The sequence below is a fragment of the Glossina fuscipes genome, unplaced genomic scaffold, assembly GCF_014805625.2.
Source record: "Glossina fuscipes isolate IAEA_lab_2018 unplaced genomic scaffold, Yale_Gfus_2 61514, whole genome shotgun sequence".
Lineage (NCBI taxonomy): Eukaryota > Metazoa > Arthropoda > Insecta > Diptera > Glossinidae > Glossina > Glossina fuscipes.
Window position 1 is genome coordinate 346,739 of NW_024003726.1, and position 19,377 is coordinate 366,115.

A 19,377-nucleotide genomic window follows, 5' to 3' on the forward strand; every position below is an offset into this window, starting at 1 on the left:
CACCATCAACAAATTAAGGAATATAATTACTACACCCGACGGAAAAAGTAAAATATTATGGGTACCAAGTCACATCGGTTTACTGGGAAATGAGCAGGCGGATTTAGCGGCAAAGTATGCTGCTTCTGCTCCTCTAATTATGGATGATGTCATGGAAAAGTTGGATCTTCAAACATACATTGAAAGAAAAGTTATATAGAAAATTGCAGAAGGAAATTTAAAATACCATCATCAACACTACTCTTCCATTAACCCCCAATTAATTCCACTTTTATATCCAACAAATGTTGAGAAACCCAAGATTCAAACATGTTCGAGAATTCGCCTTGGTCATACAATTGCAACTCACCAATGGATCTTGAAGAAGTCTTCCTCTCCAATCTGCAGATGTGGACAAACTCCCACTATAAAACACATTCTCTACGACTGCCTTAACTTTTCCTCGGCTAGAAGTATTGCATTTGGAACGATTAACCCTTTGAACATTCTACAATCAGCTTCAGAACAGAATATCAATTCAATATATTACTTTTTTAATACTACTAAGTTCACTATCTAATATCCATTTATTTAAATTAGAGCCGATAGCCTGTGTTGCTAGTGCTCAATGTCTTTTTTTTAGTCTAAGAATTCATTTCATTAGTCTAAAATTAAAATAATAATAATAATAACAAAAGCAAAAGCACATTTAATTATGTGTTTTCGGGTGAATATTCGCTATGGTATGCATTTAAGTGTGTACGTTCAAAAAAAAACCAAATAGTAAGTATATACATAGCAGATATGATATGTTTTCTTCTCACCGTTTATTTCGCATTAAAGAGTTCTAAATTTTTTATTTGCGAAATGTTTCCACAAATTTAAACGAAATTTTTGATATCAAAATATCTGAAGAAATGTTTTATTGTTAAAAAAAGTTATATTGTAGGCAGAAACAATTTTGGCTAATTTACCTACTGTTTACAAATATATTTTCTTAAATTAAATCTTAAGCTATGACGCATAAAATTATATGCCTTAGAAGTTAAAAACAGATTCTGTGTAATATTCTTTTCTTCTTGCATTGCATAACTTATGTGTGATATGGAAAATGGAATGAAATATGTCAAATGTACGTGTACGCAAATAAAGTTAATAAAATAAAATAAGTAAACTGGGTAAAGATATATATAATAATAACAATAATATATAATAATCTACATAATAATTTTTTTTTTACAAATAAAAACTTTATTCATATTTCTTCATACGAAAATTTTCACTGTAATATGTCGAAGCATTTAGGCGAATATAAAATTTACTATTTGGGTTTTTCTTACATATACACCTATATATATAGCAAAGCGAATATTCACCCTAAAGCACGGAATTGTGTACGTCTCTGATTTGCAAATTTTTGAGAGTATTTGATGCGACATCATATCAAGAAACTATTAACAAAATGTTTGCTCATACCATTAATAAGAATGGAAGAGCAAGTTGTTAAATGTCTACGCATTAACAGCGTTATTACTGTTATTCATAACAGAAACGTAAAATGTTCGTAACAAGTTCTTAGCTTAGATTTTAAACAAAATGTCGGACCATCTATTTATTTCGTTGTCTTTGGTGTAATATATAATAATATAATAATATTCCATCATCCCGGTTGCTTCTAAACAAACAAACGTCAAGTTTGACCCTTATTTTCTCTTTATTTTTCGAAATAAATTTGGAATGACAACTGCCTTATATAATTCATAACCAAATGACTTTGAATGTAAGTCGTTTACGTCAAAGCTATTTAACTAAAAGATACATAATCAATGACCAGAAATCTATATACTTTTTCTATGTAAATATTTGATAGGGTGTAACAGTTTAATAGAACTCTAGTGTATATGAATAATCAGAAGAGCACGCAATCAAATGACCGTAAATTAAGATCGCTACTACTGTTACTGATAGCAGAAACACCAGTCCCCGGAATGTTATTATATCTAGCTTTAAACAAACTGTTAGAATATCTTTTATTCAATTGTCTCTGGCTTATATACACACGATATAATATGAATTCCCACTAAGCCTTAAATAAATTTGAAAATTTAAATCCCCATTCCGAAAAAAGAGCACCATCATTCATCATTGTCTCAACCCCTAAAATTTTATATAAGCCGTCTGTATCTCCTTTTTTATTTTTTCCTTTTTAAATTTATGATGCGTTTTTATTACTGGATTTTAAAAAGGGGCCATATGACTGGAAAAAAAGACACCACGACCGCCTATCAGCCGTTGAACTTCACTTTAATTATCAGCATATGTGTCTAAGTTCAACTTCTACGCCTGATAACCATGCAAAGGTTTATGTTGTTTCGAATTAATAGACAGCACTTAACGCTTTATATATAAGAATAATATCTTTATAGGAAAGGTACTGCCTTTTCAGGTGAAAAATGTTACATATGTGAATTAAGAACTGATGCTTAGAAAAACGTTATTTAAGATGCCTTTCTTAGATCCCGAAAATTTATGTTCGTAAGAAAAGTTTCCTCTTTAAGTATAATTTGATTGCTTGCAATTTCTCTTTTTGATTATCGTGACACCCTTAGAATGCTTTTATAATTTTTCGTCATCTCCCTGTGTTTCACAAAATTCCAAAGCAATACTAGTTTTGCATCAATTACATCATTAATACGCCAAGGAAAAAGTCGTAAATAAATCCAATTTAGTCGTTTTGTAAGTGAGGCATGGCGATTAAAATTATGTAGCCAGCATTAAGCTATTAGTGGGAGTGACGAAACAATGGAAATTGATATAAAATACGCGTATTTTTTGCTTTTGTAATCGTTGCATATGCTCGGCTCAACACACGGTAAGACTAAATGCTTTAACGATTGGCAGACATAAAGTAAACGTGTAAGTGTTATTTTCGTTAACAAAGATAATGTGGTTATTTAATGCAATAACTTCAATAAACTAAGGCTTAGCTTAACATATTTGCTTTCATGGTAATATACTGAATAATTAGAGGGAAAGACAGGAAATCCTTCCTCGTTACATAATTGAGCGAATGGTGGCGTTTTTAAAGTTAAATGCAAATGTGTACTTGTTTTTCGTATTCACAGTATTTTTGATCAACAATATACTAATTTGAAGTTTCCGTTTGCAATATGTCTTAAGGATATCAGAAATCTTTTAAAATATACAGCGAGTCTCATTAATGTTGGAATGTTCGCCGTAAGCTGCTGATACAAGAACATAATTTACTACAGAAAAGTTGTAAGAAATATGTCAAAACGTTTAAACGAAGTTATTAAGAAAAAAGGATACCCCACCGAATAATAATTTTTAATAATATGCGGTTTTTTTATCTTCGTATCCTTCCTTATATGAGAAAACCCCAATATTAATAACACTACGTTTTTTGAGTTGTTGAAGTTATTTAATTTTCTTGTCTACTGGAATAAAGTTTTGTTTTTTTTTAATATTTTAATATGTATTCCCTGATAGTACAATTAGTAAAGAAAATTTTTATGTTTGGACAATAGATAAGGTTTAACAAGCGTTTACTTTTTGTCGAGCGAAAAACCTAATATTTATGAGACTCACTGTACATATTCAGGACCGACTTATATCGTGCCCCGACGCACTTTTGTGCTGCTGAAAAGTTCATAAAGTAGTAGGGTCGCAACAGAAAATCAACGTAGTTCTATAAAATCTGAAGATTGTATGCCATTTAGTTACCGAAAAATTGATTTAATGAGACTAAGAATTTTGGTGAACTGATTCTGGATCTCGTAGACTTCCTTATCTTTACCTAAAGGACAATGTAATATGGATTACGATTTAGAAACTTTTTGTGTAGGCTATTTCTACTGTGTATTCTTGACGTATCGAACACTAAAAAAGATTCTGAACGAAATCAGAAAAATAATTATTATATTAAATTAGCGATTACGCATTAGTAATTGTATTTAAATAGAAGGGGCATGCATGATAGACAATTGAATTTCAGTAGAGTTGGTAGGGGTAATATCACAGGTGTCCCAAAATTACAACTAGAAAGTTAAAAATGTATGTACGTAATGTAGGTAAAAATATGTGTGCATTTTCCATATTTGTAAGTGGATCGCAGTCATTTTCCAACTTTACAAAAGTAATAAGGTAAATCTTGACATCATCGTTCTTCTTATAAGTTGTTATGGAGGTTTAATCGTGATTTAACAGACGAATATATAAATTTAATTTCATTGGCTTCATTGTTTACGTTCTTAAGAGTTATGTAATTCAGAGGGTCTGTGAAACGTATTTCAGTATACTGCAAATATTCGACTAGACTTTCACACGTCTGATATTTGGTATATCCAATCCAACATGAAGACTACATATCTTGTTCCAAATATGCGTCACTTGGTTTGTCACAAAATTTAGAGCCCTTGTTTTCTTTAACAATGTGTGTTTAGCGTAGTTCCTTTTAATTTATTAATTAATAAGAATAATATTTACTAATGACTGTTCAATTACACAATAATAGTCATTACTATAATTAACAATTGGTGTGGACTGAAAAGTGTCTTTCCGCACAATCGTGAGCAAAAGTATGGATAAGGATGCAGATAACAATATCGTACAATAAAAGAAATTATCCCAAATACAGATACGATTTATAAACTATAAAAGGCCTTTATTATTACTTTATATCTACTCGCACTAACAATAATTTTAATATAAATAACGTTGATGATTTTAAGTGCTTGCGGGAATATAGGAATAAATTCGTTATCCGTTTAGAGCTGAATTTTTTCAAGTAAATATGTTGTTTTTCGCGCCGGGATAAGTTTACGGAGATAAACCACGTTTGTGGTCTTAAGCTAAGTCAGAAAATCGGAACCCAATATCTGTAGCAAAAACTACGATATGCTATCCATATCCTTGCTTATTCGTTCGCTTATTAGACGTATTTGGTACGTTTATTTTGGACGTAGCAATTTTTTTGTTAGAAATATTGTATAATTTGCCATATAATAGGTGTTTGCATGTATGTTGGCAAGCTACAGCTATTGATGAAAATGACAAACGAAGTGTGAAGTATTAATGTACGCACCGATTAAATTCGATCATTTTGACCTTTCTCTGTATAAAATGACAGTTTTCAATTTAGTATTATCGGGTTATTCAGTTTATATAGAAAATTGCATTTTCGGCATTCATTACTTTTGTTGTGTGATTTGACAAAACCTGCTGCCGAAGCCCATCAAACCCTCCTGAAAGCTTATGGAGACGCTGCTTCATCATATGGCAATTGGAGGTTTTCATTTCAACGGTTTAAAAGTGATGATTTTGATGCCAATGGCAAAGACAATGAATTGCAAGACGAAAACCCAGCTTAAATTCTCGAACAAATTTCAAACAGATTAGCAGTAGATGAATCAACTATTTCTAGACGTTCACATTCGACGAGAGTGATCCAAAAGAGAAAGTGGCTACGATACGAATTGATTGAAAATGTCATTCCCAACCGTTTCAACATCGCGGTTTCATTGCTTGCCAGATAAAAACAGGAACGTTTTCTGTGGTGCATTGTGATTAACGATCATATCAAGCCCAAACAGTCATGGGCTAGTCCAGAAGAGACACCGAAGCCGCGTATTCATAGCTATATTGTTTTGCAGTGTAAATTGTGGGCTATTACTGCAGATGCCTACCGACGTGAATTAAATAAACATGCATGACAACGCTCGGCCACATGTTGCAAGAGTTGTCAAGGATATACGGTTTCAACTCGAGCGGGAAATTCTGCTGCACTCAGCGTACTTAGCAGACATAACGTCTTCTGATTACCAGATGACACGCGGTTTCGAAATGAGGAAGAAGTGCGAAAATGAGTCGATGATTGGATTGCTACCAAACCAATATTATCCTTTCAACACGGCATTGCCCTATTGCCAGAGAGATGGGAAAATGTTATAGAAAATGATGGGAAATATTTTGTTTAATGCGTATTGTACCAGTTTTTCTCAATAACTACCTTTTTCAAGTGAAAAAATGGACATGCAGGTACTTAATATGCGTATATGCATCTTACGATCTGTGTGGTAGAACAAGGTATGTAATTAGATTTTATTTTTGCGAAGATTGTAACATAAGACGAGGAAAGCCATAGTTTTTTCAGTTTCAGCGCTCCAGTGAGAGTTAACTTTGAAACCAAAGTTCGTGACCGCATTAACAAACTCAATATCCTCATTTACCATTTTAGCACGTGGTAAGGAATGGGAGTCGTAGACTGTAGATGGTGACTTTATTTTTTTACTTGAATTTAACTTAAAATTAATGAGATCAGACCAAAGAATAATATTATTTAAATTCTCATTTATTTAGCATATAAGTGGATGCAGTAATTATGACAACATGTAACGAAGTCGTTTATAGGGGTACTAAATAAGATAGATCGCATGGGATGGGACCCCAGATGTAATCATTCTTACACGTTAATAAGCGTTTTCCAAATTAGGCCTAATTAAAAAATAAATCGCGGACGTTTTCAAGCCAAAATAAAATTGAAGATTTTGTAATAATAAATTGTGTTGTACATTATCAAAGGCCTTGGACAAATCAATCATAACAAGAATGGTCAAGCCCTGCTTATCACACATCGGGCGGATATCCTCCAAAACTTTAGGCATTCCAGGACTGCAAGTATGAAGACGTGAATAACTCGGTTAATTATTAAGGTAGATAGATAGAAGGTTCAAATGTAACCCAATCTGGCCAATTATAAACGGTTCATACAGTTGATAGAGTTGAAAGAAAGCTAGTTGGACGAAAATCTTCAGGAAGAACTGGGAATGTCCCATTTCCGGAAAAGTTCTCAATTAACCGCATTGAGGAAGCGTTCCAAATTTTATGTGCCCCATTGCGGAGTCATTGCGGAGAGTTGTTCAATTCTTTTACCATCACTGGAAAACCAAGGCGGTTTAAAAGTACCAACTTCGTACACACTCATTAAATAACTGTGATAGCCTTTATGTTAAGTAAGATAAGTTGCCATTAATACCAGCAACGTTCAGAGCATTGCTTCAGCAATTTTGAGAGGTGGCACACATTAACCATTGCATATCAATTGGCTTAAAATCCGTGCAAGTAAACAATATTCATGTACGAGTATCACAACTATTATTATTTATTATTCATAACAAAAGCCGACTCCTCATGATTAGTCACCAATGTGGAATTGGTCACAATGTATGATTAGGGAACTGTCAAGAACAAAAATGAGGTCTAAAAAAATAGCTTCCAACATGGGGAATAATATGTGGAGTGATAATTAACCAATTTCAAATCAGCAGTTGATGTGGAGGATCGCAACTGCTTGGCACGCGATTTTTTATCTACGTGCCAACATTAAAGTCGCTGCAAAGTATTGTGTTTTCGTAGGAAATCGAAACTTTGTCCAACGCCTGAAAAGCGTTGTACAAATGACCGTTCGAGTTCTTACCTCGTCAAGTTGTTGAGCTATACTATCATTTACGGGCTTGAATAGAGTTTTATGATTTAAAAATTACCTAATAAAAAGGAATATCACCGTCTTGAACCGGAGATTAAGCTCACCAGGAGTCATAGTCTCGTTTTTCTTAGATTCTTGATAACTCTTTTTTAGCCCTCTTCTTCTCATCATCGCCACAGCAATAAATTAGATCATTATTCCCAAAGCGAGCATTAGATTTTTTAAACACTTAAGATCAATATTTTTATTTTTTGTTTATAGTTGTGTTTGGCATTTTTTTGTTTACTTCTAAGCTCAATCCTAACAACCTCAGTGAAAATGGGTTGCTTTATCTGCACATTTTCATTAACTTTCTCGGCTATATTATTTAGTGTTTTTTAATTAGTAATTGCTACTCAGTGATGGGCTCATCTCAATGCCAGTTTTTTCCTGTTACTTACTTACTTATTAAGGCATTTGATGCTCTCTTTCAACTTATCTCCCACTTTTACGTTCCGTTCAAAATACTTCTGAATACTCAATGCGGTCTTCAACTTTTCACCAATGCGCCGATCATAATATTCTTCTAACTTGCAAACTTTATCTTCAGTCTTCTTCAACGCAATCTTCAATACAACTTCCCAATCGTCTTTATACTAAACCCCTCGAACCCTGTTGCTATTAATGGTATCATGGATTTCCTTAAGGAAAAAAATCTATATTCTGAATAAAAGTCACCCAGTCCAGACACAAGTATCGGAAACAAGTACAAATGCTTTCCGGGAGAAGATATCTAACTTAGTAAACTTGGCATTGCGATGGACACAACACTTTGACACAGCAATTCGGATTCGACCCACAGGGCACTCTTACAAAACGCATAACCAGTCAGAACTGAATGACCTGGCGTACATACCGCGCAATTTCAACATCGAGTTTATTTGTTATTAAATTATAAAGTATACAAAATAGTCATGGGCCCTAACAACCACATCCGAATTTAGACTCGAGAATTTGAATTGAAAACAAAATATATTAACAGTTTGTGCATTTCACTTTCAATTTTAGTTCATTAAGTGGATGAGCATCAAAATTTGTTGAATTGCAAGAAAATTGGAAAAGCAGTTAAAAAAGATAATAATTTACATTTGACGCGATTGAAAGAACCCAGTCTATTTCAAGCAAGTAAATTAAGCTATTAATTCGATAAAGTACTGATGTTGAAAATGTTGAAAACTGAGCAACTTGAAATTGGGTTTTGCATTGCCGCAGAACATCTTTGCTTCATCAGAGTAACGCTCGGACAGAGGACTTTCTTTAAGGTGCAGCGGTGTTTGGGAGATATTTCGAATCTTGTACCTTACATTATTAGGTGTCCTAAGTGTCGTAAACCAACAAGAACACAAAAATGTCTCTTTCCCTTGGCGTTCTCAAAAATAAATTATTCTCAGATATCGAAGATGATGAACGATGAATACGTTGGTGAAGCAGCAGTTATAGATCGGCAGATTGCATATTTATCTTATTATTATTTTCGCTAAGTTTTTTGCGTTTAAAATTATGTGTGCGTTTTATAATTTAATTGGAAATTCCATTGGTTTGAATTTGATGGTTATGAATGTGACAAAGAAGCTATGGTACGAAGGAGATAAATATGGAAACTAGTAGCTAATGTATTTATTTTATTCCTTACTGTTTGTATATTTAATTTTCTATATATTTTCCATTCCGATTACTTACTTTTTTGACTCAACGCTCTTCAACTCCCTAGAAGTCTCTTTGTCCTAGTATGAAAGCGAAAATTAGAAAAACAATTGTACTATTTAAACAAAGTCCTCATTCCAACAACAATATGAGAATCATAATTTCTTTTTTTATATTTTTAATCTAATAAGAAAAAGTGCTGAACGTTCATTGTTATTTGCTCCCATCCAAGTGATTTAGCTCACAGATTAATAATCAATTTTCGATGTTCTTTTATCTTAAAAATGTGCACAACTCAAAGAAAATATAAAAGCCTGGAATCGCTAATGTTCGAAAGAATACAGAAAAGTGTAATCGACCAATTTGTGTAGAAAAATTTGCTAAGCCAATGCGTTGAGACTTTGATGGGAAGTTTTTCTTCTAACTTTCTTTCTTTCTAACTTGCTTTCTAGTAATTTTTGTGTTCTCACAAATAATGAAAGATAGAGGATGAAATCTTCTACATTTATTTCTTAAAGAACTCTACTGGTCATGTTCAGCAATAGATAATATCGGCCACGCCCACACAACGTTACAAGCAATGAATTTTTCACAATTTTGGCGTCTTCTACTTGTTACTCATAAGGTAAACAAGAAAAAAAGTTGAAAAGTATTTTGCACACTCTTCACATGAAGATAATTTTTTATCTGATAATGAAGACATCGACCCCGCCTTCATAAAGTTATAACTGACTAAGTTTTTGTTTTTCGTTTTATTCTAAACAAAACCTGTTGGTAATTCATCCTAAACTTATAAAACTCCTTAATAAAGACTAAGCAGTAATAAGTTCCTTTGGTATGATAAAATGAACGTTAATGGGTTTACGAAATTCGGCCAAAGACGGCTTTTTTACTTTATTTTCTACCATTCAGCAGAACATCAAGGTTAACGTTTCCTTTATATTCACGCCACTAGGGAGTATATCTATTCTGTGGAATTCTCAAATCTCTCGCTAACAGGTCGTAAACGCTGTATCCTATTTCATAGTGGATTATATTCTTAATTAATAGAATTACAACTTGTGATAATAACTGTTGACAAGACGAAATATAGACAAGTAAAAAATGAATTCAAGATTTTTGTAAACTTGCCGTTGCAAAACAATGTGATTCACATTCTTAAGTCAAAGAAGTATAAACAAGGTACAAAATCAATCGCGTGTATCATGCTGCAATACAGCAATAAAGCATGCAGATTGTTGAATCCAAATAGCAGAGAGATTATCATAAATAGTGACGTAACAGTTTTCGAAATCCAGAGAGCAGCAAGCGAGTCTGAGCTTCATTGTGATGTATATTGAAAGATGAAAGGAAGTGATAAATTATAAGTCATGAAAAATAAAATGATGAGAATAGCAGAGGCTATGCGGGCTCTACCAACTCATTATTATTAAAAAGCGAAACCATAACACCTCGGTCCAAAGGAATTGTAGATAAGCAACCGCGTAACAGCAATTTCGGCACGATGACGCTCGCTTCGTTTTAGCCGGGAACGATACAAGAAGCAGCCAACACAGAGACTAAATAAAATGTAAGCATTAATCAAGCCACCTCCAGGTAAAAAAAAAATTCAACGCAAAGGCTAAATTCGCAGGTGTGAAATAAGTTAGTGTCTTCATTATTTTGTGAAAGGTGGCAAAGTGCTTACTCATAACCACATATATACCAAATATATATTTGACTGTGTATTAATGTTTATTAAATTAGTGAAGTCAAAATCAGCCAAGAGAAAGCTTACCAGAAAATTTTGGATGATGAATATGGGAAAGGGTATCTCAGCACTTTGTATACGGACTAATCAATCCAGACACATCTCAAATGTGCTGACGTGTTTACATCAGAGTAAATACAAATCCAGCGCTGCTTCTATTGATTGCCAAACGGTCGCCATATCTTTGTCAACTGGCAAACTAAAAATTGTTCAGCTATGATCTGCAGAACCCGTACACATGCCGCTTGTAGCTACTATTCCAGAAGCTATACGGCTACAGCGATTGTATCTTTATTGAATATTTGTTTTTTGATGAGCCGCATTATATATTTATTTATTTATTTTATTTATTTATTTTAATTCTACTTATACTACAAACTCAACTAAACAAGTAACAGTCGAGTTCAATTGGCTCATAATGCAAAACTTATATTAATTAATAATAAAATTTAGTATAAATATAATAAAACAAATAAGAAAAAAAAAGAAAAAGAAAAAAAAGCATGTCAGCATAGAGCCACACTTACAACCGGTACAGGACCAAATTGCAAATGAACGCCTAAGCCATCGCAAACATGCATAAGCCTGGCAACCGATAATAATTAACAATAATTCATTTTCGAATCGTAACGACTTTTTAAGGTTAAAAGCTAGTTTAAGTACGACATAGGTAAATCGCGCGTATTAAGCAATGTTGCTTTAATGGACTTTAAAGAGTCCGATAACGAGAATAAGTGGTAGACGTCTTTTAGGTTCTTGCAAACTACTCTGAGCGGATTAAACAGCTCATAATTATATTTACACTGACCAAGATAAAGTGCCTAGAGAAGCGGTTAGGGGTATTAAAGCTTATTTCACGAAGTAATGAAGGCGTGTCAATAGCACCATTTATTACTTTGATTACAAAGGAAACGCCAAGAACAAACTTACGTTTCTCAAGAGACGGTAAGGGCAACAGAAGCAACCTATTTTCATACGGAGGAAGAGAGGCAATCGAGTCCCAACCCAAATTCCTAAGGGCAAACAGCAAGAAATGCTTCTGAACAGATTCAATTGAATCTACATAGCACCTATATGAAGGAGACCACACAACAGAGGCATACTCGAGTATGGGTCTAACCAAACACATGTACAGGCTCTTCGTAATGTAGAGATCATCAAGCTTTTTGGGCCATCTTTTTATAAAACCAAGCGCGGACCTAGCTGTGCTTAACAAGAGCTGTATATGTAAAGCTCTATATGTAAATTGAAACGTAACCTATAATCAAATAGAACGCCTAAATATATGAACGAATTGACGTCCTCTAACTTATGCGAATCAATGAAATACTGAGTAATGAATGACTTTCTTCTTGAGAAAGAAAGCTTCTTACATTTACCCAGATTTAGTTTCAGAAGATTCGATGAGCACCAGGCAACACAAATATCCAAGTCGCTCTAAAGCTAATGTGATTGCGATTCAACAGAGAAGGAGGAAAACAGTTACACATCATCCGCATACATTAAGATCTGGCTGAAGGTAACCACAGATGGAAGATCGTTAATGTATAAACTAAATAAAATGGGACCTAAGTGACTTCCTTGATGTATGCCAGATATAACGAATTCATCCGAGGTGATAAAGTTGAACAAAATCCTGAAGGATCTATTGTACAGATAAGAGCTTATCCATCTCACTAAGTAGGGTGGGAAACCAGAGGCTTGGAGTTTAAAGATAAGTAAGTTATGGTTAAGCATATCAAACACTTTGCTTAAATCAGTGTATTTCACATCTGTGCGAGAGCCAATAGAAAAAGCCTTGAAAACATGACAAGTAAACTCTAACAAGTTGGTGACTGTAGATCGCACTTTCCGAAAGCCGTGCTGGTGCGGAGAAATATACGAATTAATGGCAAAGGCCAAATGCTGAGTCACAATACGCTCGAACAACTTGGGCAAGACACTCAACTTGGCTATGCCCCTGTAGTTCTCAAAAAAATTGTCTACTTCCACTTTTATGGTTAGGCATAAGGAAACTACTCTTCCAACATGAAGGGAAAACACCTAAATACAAGGACATGTTAAAAATCTTTGAGATCACACCACATAACTCGACTGCGCAAGATTTAAGTACACTTGATGGAATAATGTATTTTAAAACGATGACAATAAGCTTTTAATACTACCGGTTGAGAAATCAAGCCTCCAATGCGAAAGACAACGTGTTAGCAATACAATATTGATTTTATGAAAATCATAATATTTATTTAAAAAAGTTTGATTTGGCATATTAAGGCATTTCAACGAACCATCATTCATATGATGAAAGGAAATGCATATTGTATATCAACGTGGAGAGGCAATCGTGGACAACGATTTACGTTAAACTCGGGAAAATTGGCAAAGCAGAGATCAAGCAGTCTACCACAATTAGGGGTACGATTATATTGACCCAAATTATGATAAAAAAAATTCACTAAAGAACACAACAACCCTATCAGACGTTGAAGAAGGAATCAAACAGCCAGAATTATCACTGTTACACCAAGTGACTTGAGGCAAGTTGAAGTCACCCAATGCAACGACCAAGTCGGTGGGTCTAGACAGCTTGGCCACTTCACAAATGAGGGCAGCGTGTTTCTTGTAAATAGAGATATCAGAATTTGGGGGAATATAGGAGCAGGTTACAAATAGCTGTTTATTAGGCATTTTCGCACGAATGATGATAAATTCAACGACAGGAGAAGTGGGAAATTCTATTTAATTGGACGGGACCGACGCAGATATAGCAATTAATACACCACTATCAATGCGATTCACTCGATCATTTCTAAAGACTTGGAAAGAATTGTGACAAAGTTCCGACGAATGAAGATCGGGTTTTAGCCAAGTTTCAGTGAAGGCAATACAGAAAAATTCCGTGCCCACTGAATTTAGAAAAGTAGAACGAATTTTTGAATTTAGGCCCCTAACATTTTGATAAATGAGAGATAGTGCGCCTGAAGAAACATTTAGTTTTTTGAAGGCGACAAGACTATTGGTTTGGTATTACGGCGACGATCTCGAGGGATAAATTCCTTAATTAATGATCCTATTGGCCACAGTTGTTTGTTTAACAACATATCACTGGTTTCAGTCGGAACTAGTATTTTAAAAGAGGAGATTGCCCTAGATTGAGAAAGAGCGATTTTGAAGATGCTAACGCGCTTTAAGTCGACAGATGTGACTTTCGCGGCCAGATAACTTTTTATGTTATCCACCGATGTTTCAGGTGCCAGTCTTGACACAAATATTGCTTTTCTGGGAGGAACTGCCGTCAAGCAAATGTCATTACTTGGAACAGGAGGGGGGTTCACGGTAGGAGAGTTTCGAGTTGGGGAGAATATAGATGGGGTTATCGCCCTTGTACCGGCAGCTTGTGAAACTTGCCCAGTCTGGTGACCTGCGTTCACACGCGAACAGCCGAGGGGAGAGGATGATTTATTTTTCACTTCATTACTTTTAGGCGATGGCCCTTAATTAGAGTAAGTGGCGGCTCTGGGCGGAAATACCATTGCCACTTTGGCGTAGCCTAGAACCGACGGACTTGCCGGTTTGTTTGTAACTGTTTTGCTACCAACCGACTCAGCAATATCGGAAACATTACTGTTCATTTTAAAGTTAGAGGGACTGGTAACTTGTGCCAATGAACTGAAGTTTGGAGAAACCCAGAGGTGACGTCCCACACGCTACGCTATGAGTAGAAGATGAGTGCCTACTAAAACGACACTCATCAAACCTAGACTTAATTAGCTCAAACTTTTCCCACAAGGAGCCGAGATTTCTACTCAATTCCGAGAAACCATTACGCGTCTCCGCGAAGAGTTTATAAAACACAATGTCCCGCTGCCTACAGTCCGGACATGACCATCTTAAGCCTTTAGACGGGTCACCGACTGCGTCAGCAGAACGGCCGAAAATAGAATATAAATGATGCTTTTGTCAGATTATTTTTTTCTCGTATCAAAATTTCTGACATTTTCTTTTAGAAGTTTCGCTGCTTTATTTGTTTTCCCACGAGCATAAGCATTTGTAACGGAATCAGGATTATTTTTATAACCTACACTACTTGTTGTACAAGATTATATTAACTTTGTGCGCATGTATGCAATACCTGAAGGAACTTCAGATAGACTCCGTTTTTCTTATACCAATTGATTAAGAATCACTCTTTGAATCGACCTAAATGCTTCTGTTCGTTTGTTCCTTTGGTTTTCTTTTTTTCAATCTACATGTGTCAATTTTTGTGATATTTTGACGAAATTTGGTAGATGGACGGCTCTTGACCCAAGGACGAATGCTATTGAAAATGGTTCGGATTTGACCATTTTACGTATAACGCCTGTAATGAATTTTGCAGCTATTTGAACATAAAGAACTGTGTTGATGTAACGGCAAAATGTTGTTGGTCTGATTTTGTCTAGCGTGAACCTAGCCATAATACCTACAGAAACCCAAACGTTGGCACAGACTTGCCGAAATGGAGGTAACTTCAAATTGCCGACGCGTATTATAGGAAAACTAACTTGTTCGGATGACATTGGGAGTTTGATCGTGTTCGTTTGGCATACAGCAGACGACAGATAGTAGCCATTGCTATAAAAGATTATACGTATTATTTCTACTCTTAACGAAGGAATGAATGGGCAGACAAAGCTTATCCAATTAGCTGCGAAGGCGACACGTGATGCCCTAACGCTTTCCCTTACCTACCTTATCTGTGGTCCCCCTTTGGTTAAATTTTTTTTTTTTTTTTTTATTAGGCTTACCTTTTTCTCTCAATTGAGCGATTTTACCACATTAGGATTCAAATATCAAATTTTGCTAACAATGGGAATTTATTAATATTTGTAACTTTTGGAATATAATAAAATGAAGACATTTTAAGCGATATGGTAATAAAAGAAAATTCTTTAATATATTTTCTTTTTTTTTGTTTTAACCAAAAGAATGGTTTTGAACATTCAATTAAAAAATTACATCCCGTTTAGCACAAAGCGTTTTTATAGTCACTTATCGATCAATCCTGTGAGACTGAAAACAATTGGCTACTTAAGTATAATAATCATTAAATTAGTATCCAATTTTAACTATATATCATACCGAATACATATAGTCATATCGTCTATCGGCTTCTATGTCTGGAAATGTTCATTTGCCTAAGTCTAACTGTTATGTAACATAGTTGATGTCTGTAAAGTCCTCTAAGTCCGTCCAATTATTGTAAACGGACTTTAAGTGGCACATTTTAGTATACAATTTTGTCTGACGGACACTCGACAAACGATTACACCTAAAGAAGTGAACGTACTTTATCCTTATACGAGTAGACGGGTGGACAAAACACAACTTACCGAACAGGCAGATCATAAGCCCTGGCCCATTCTTAATCCTGCCATACCCATGATATCTATAGGAGATTCCAGGGATCTCCAAATTACTTTCTGCTAACTTCCATAGACTTCCGTTACTTTCCTTAGAAAAAAATTTCTAATTTCATTTTCTTGTTATTTATTTTCTAAGATATATTAAATCATGTTTCTTTCTATTTTTATACTACTAATTTTTATACATATTTTTACAATATTAAATTCCTTCTTACAATTTTAAAGCACTAATTTACAGAATAAATCTTTAAGCGCTTACATTAATTTTTATTCTAATTAAACTTTTTTTTTTTTGCATAGATTATAACTGCACAAATTCTTCTTACTAAAATTTTTAGTTTTAAACTTTAATTTTTAAATTAAATGTATTTTTATTACATTTCTTTTATAGTTGTATTGCTTAAATACATGAATGTAGTGGACATAGTTTGTGTGTGGATTTTAGGCTGTACAATTTTCCTTTTGTTTCCCTTTTCTTTTTATCGACCTCTAAAAAAAAATTGCTATTCTTTACGTTTATTGTCTATTATTGGTTTGTGGTTTTATTTCTATGTAAAATAAATGAAAATGTATCGGAAAGAATAGTGCAAAAATAAGTGCACTTATAAATTGCTATAGAATTTCAATTTTGCTTTTAATATGCATACGATTAGGTTACACTGTAAATTTCTTAGATTATGGTTTTTTATCGTTGGTTTTTGCGAATTAAAAATTTCACTTTTTTATGCTCCGCTTTTTAATTTTTATTTGAATTTTAAATGTTTCATGACGACTTATGAACTATGCAACTGGCTTTAGCCTCAAGAAAATTGAAATATCCGAACACATTCATTTTTTTTCCTCCTTTCTTTTTTTTTTCACGCGAAGTCAATTGCAGTCCTTTCTCATAAAGGTGAAAGCTCACCATGCCATTTCAATTTATTTGTATTAAAACTAAGTTTCAAAAGTTGCAATTCTGTCAGCCTGTGTACTAAATTAGGAACATTTTTAATTTTCTTTCCGTATGTGTGCGCTAAGTTTCAAACCCAACACATATTCTTATCAAACACAAAAGCATGGCACCAATTAAACACGGCAATTACCGGGATAGAAAAAAAACATATAGTATGAATAGCCATCAAACATTGTTAATAGATTTCCTAATATTTTTCGTGTAAGAGTACTCACAATTAATACGCTGTTCAATGTATGTATATATAAGAAGTTTATTTAAATGCCTATATATAAGCATGTATAAAACTTCTTGCTTTTGCAGCGTTAATTTAAAAAGAAAAGTCACTTATCACACACACACTTTTTTGTTTTGTTCCATATTTTCATTCACGTTATACGTTCAAATTCAGCGCCTTCGTATAATTTGATACAATTTTAATTTGTATTTGGCTTAGCCGATAATATGTTTTACTTTCTTACATCGTTCTTTTCTTTACTTAAGCATGACTATGAAAAAACATGTTAAACACTTGAGTTCCAATTCTGTTTCTATTTTCTACCGGAAAGCTGCAATCTGTCAATTACCACAGACTACGGCCTTACTTCTTTGTTAGTTACACATTTACCTATATATTTTGAAAACATTTGAATTGACACGGTCGAAGTAATTGAAGAAGAATTTCAATCCGCTCACATAACATTCTAGAAAGTTTCACGTTGGAAATGTGTCCCTTTCAGTAGTATATTTTCTTTTCTTAGAACTTTCCGCAGTCTATTCCCAAGAGTTTCTGCAGTCAACCAATTCTAAACATATTTTCTAGGCTGCAGACGATTTTTACATTCTTGTTGCAGGCTTTTAAAGAATTAGAGGGTTTAAGGTTCTACAGAATTAGAAGTGATAACTAAAATATATATATTTTCTTTTCTCCGTGAAATTTTTTATTTATTCTAAACTGTTTATACATAGATATATTTATATCTGTACCTATACATATCACTGAAAGTTTTCTGCTTTCTTAGAATTCGAAATTAGTAAGGAGTTTGAATTCTTCTCTTGATCCTTTTGCCTGGTTTTGTAAACAATTTTAATCTTAAAATAATTTTAAGACAAACTTGACTCTGGGTGTATTTGAAACGCTTCCAATGTTATTCCTAATTAGCAAAAACAGCAAATTTGTCAAAATTTTCTTTCTGGCTATCTGCAATGAATCAGCTGATCTTTTCTGGTATAGAGAGATATCATAAAAGTGCTTGCGTAAAACAACTTGGAAGGTCGTTATTTCAAAAAACAATAATCCACGTTTGAAAGAATTGCAAAAAAAAAATCGAAACAGCAACAAGCAAATAAAAAACAGAAATGACTAAAGCAATAATATTAATAATACGAACAAATACAACTCTAGTAACAACAACAGCGTTCAGACGGATAGCAATATCTAAGCAGCAATGGTATAATTAACAATAACAATGTTCGTCGCAATATCAGTAGCAACAAAAACATTGAATTAGTAAACAAGCACAACAGTGCTACTTGTAATAAAAGTACTGTAAAAAAACTGCCAATTGCAACCAGCTTGATATTATTATATTCAAACTGATAAAGCAAACTAAGGCAGGTTTTAATAATCCGACTAAGAGTGTAAACGATGTAGTGAAAAAATTTAATAAGATGAAAGATACTTTTCCAATTGTAAATATCTTGAACACCTTAAGCTCTCGCCCCAAAACATGCTTACCAAAGTATTGATTAGCGCACACCCTTCTTCGAGGTTAGATTTGTTGCAGTACATATATCTTGATCTCGTTCTGCAGTACCTGCTATGTTAAAAGAAAGTTCGGCTGAGATACTCATTTCTGCCTCTGTTTTGGAGCTGACATCTCTTTAGTCACAGTTGATATACGTTCAGAAGGCTCTATGGATGCTTTTGAAATTCCTCCTGCCAGTAGAGATAATGATGCGACTAGGTTCTGAGTAGGAAAACTAATAATGGTAAAAGAGCTTCGTTTCGAAATGCCTGCGTATTTAACGCTTCCATAAACATTCATTATTAACCACACTTCCTCTAAGCAAACGGTAATACTGGACCAAGTAAATAACGAGACTTTAGTAACATTGCTGCTAG

General features: G+C 33.9%; 1 long non-coding RNA gene and 1 pseudogene across 1 annotated transcript in view; both read left to right on the top strand.

Moving 5' to 3' along the window:
* Positions 1–2,803: 2,803 nt before the first annotated feature.
* Positions 2,804–19,377, top strand: part of LOC119643649 — a 53,261-nt pseudogene continuing 36,687 nt past the window's right edge.
* The window catches only part of LOC119643651, a 165,101-nt gene continuing 148,551 nt past the window's right edge, over positions 2,828–19,377 (top strand). Inside the window, exon 1 of the long non-coding RNA XR_005248364.1 lies at positions 2,828–2,895. This is a non-coding gene — a long non-coding RNA (uncharacterized LOC119643651). The remainder of the gene's footprint in view (positions 2,896–19,377) is intronic.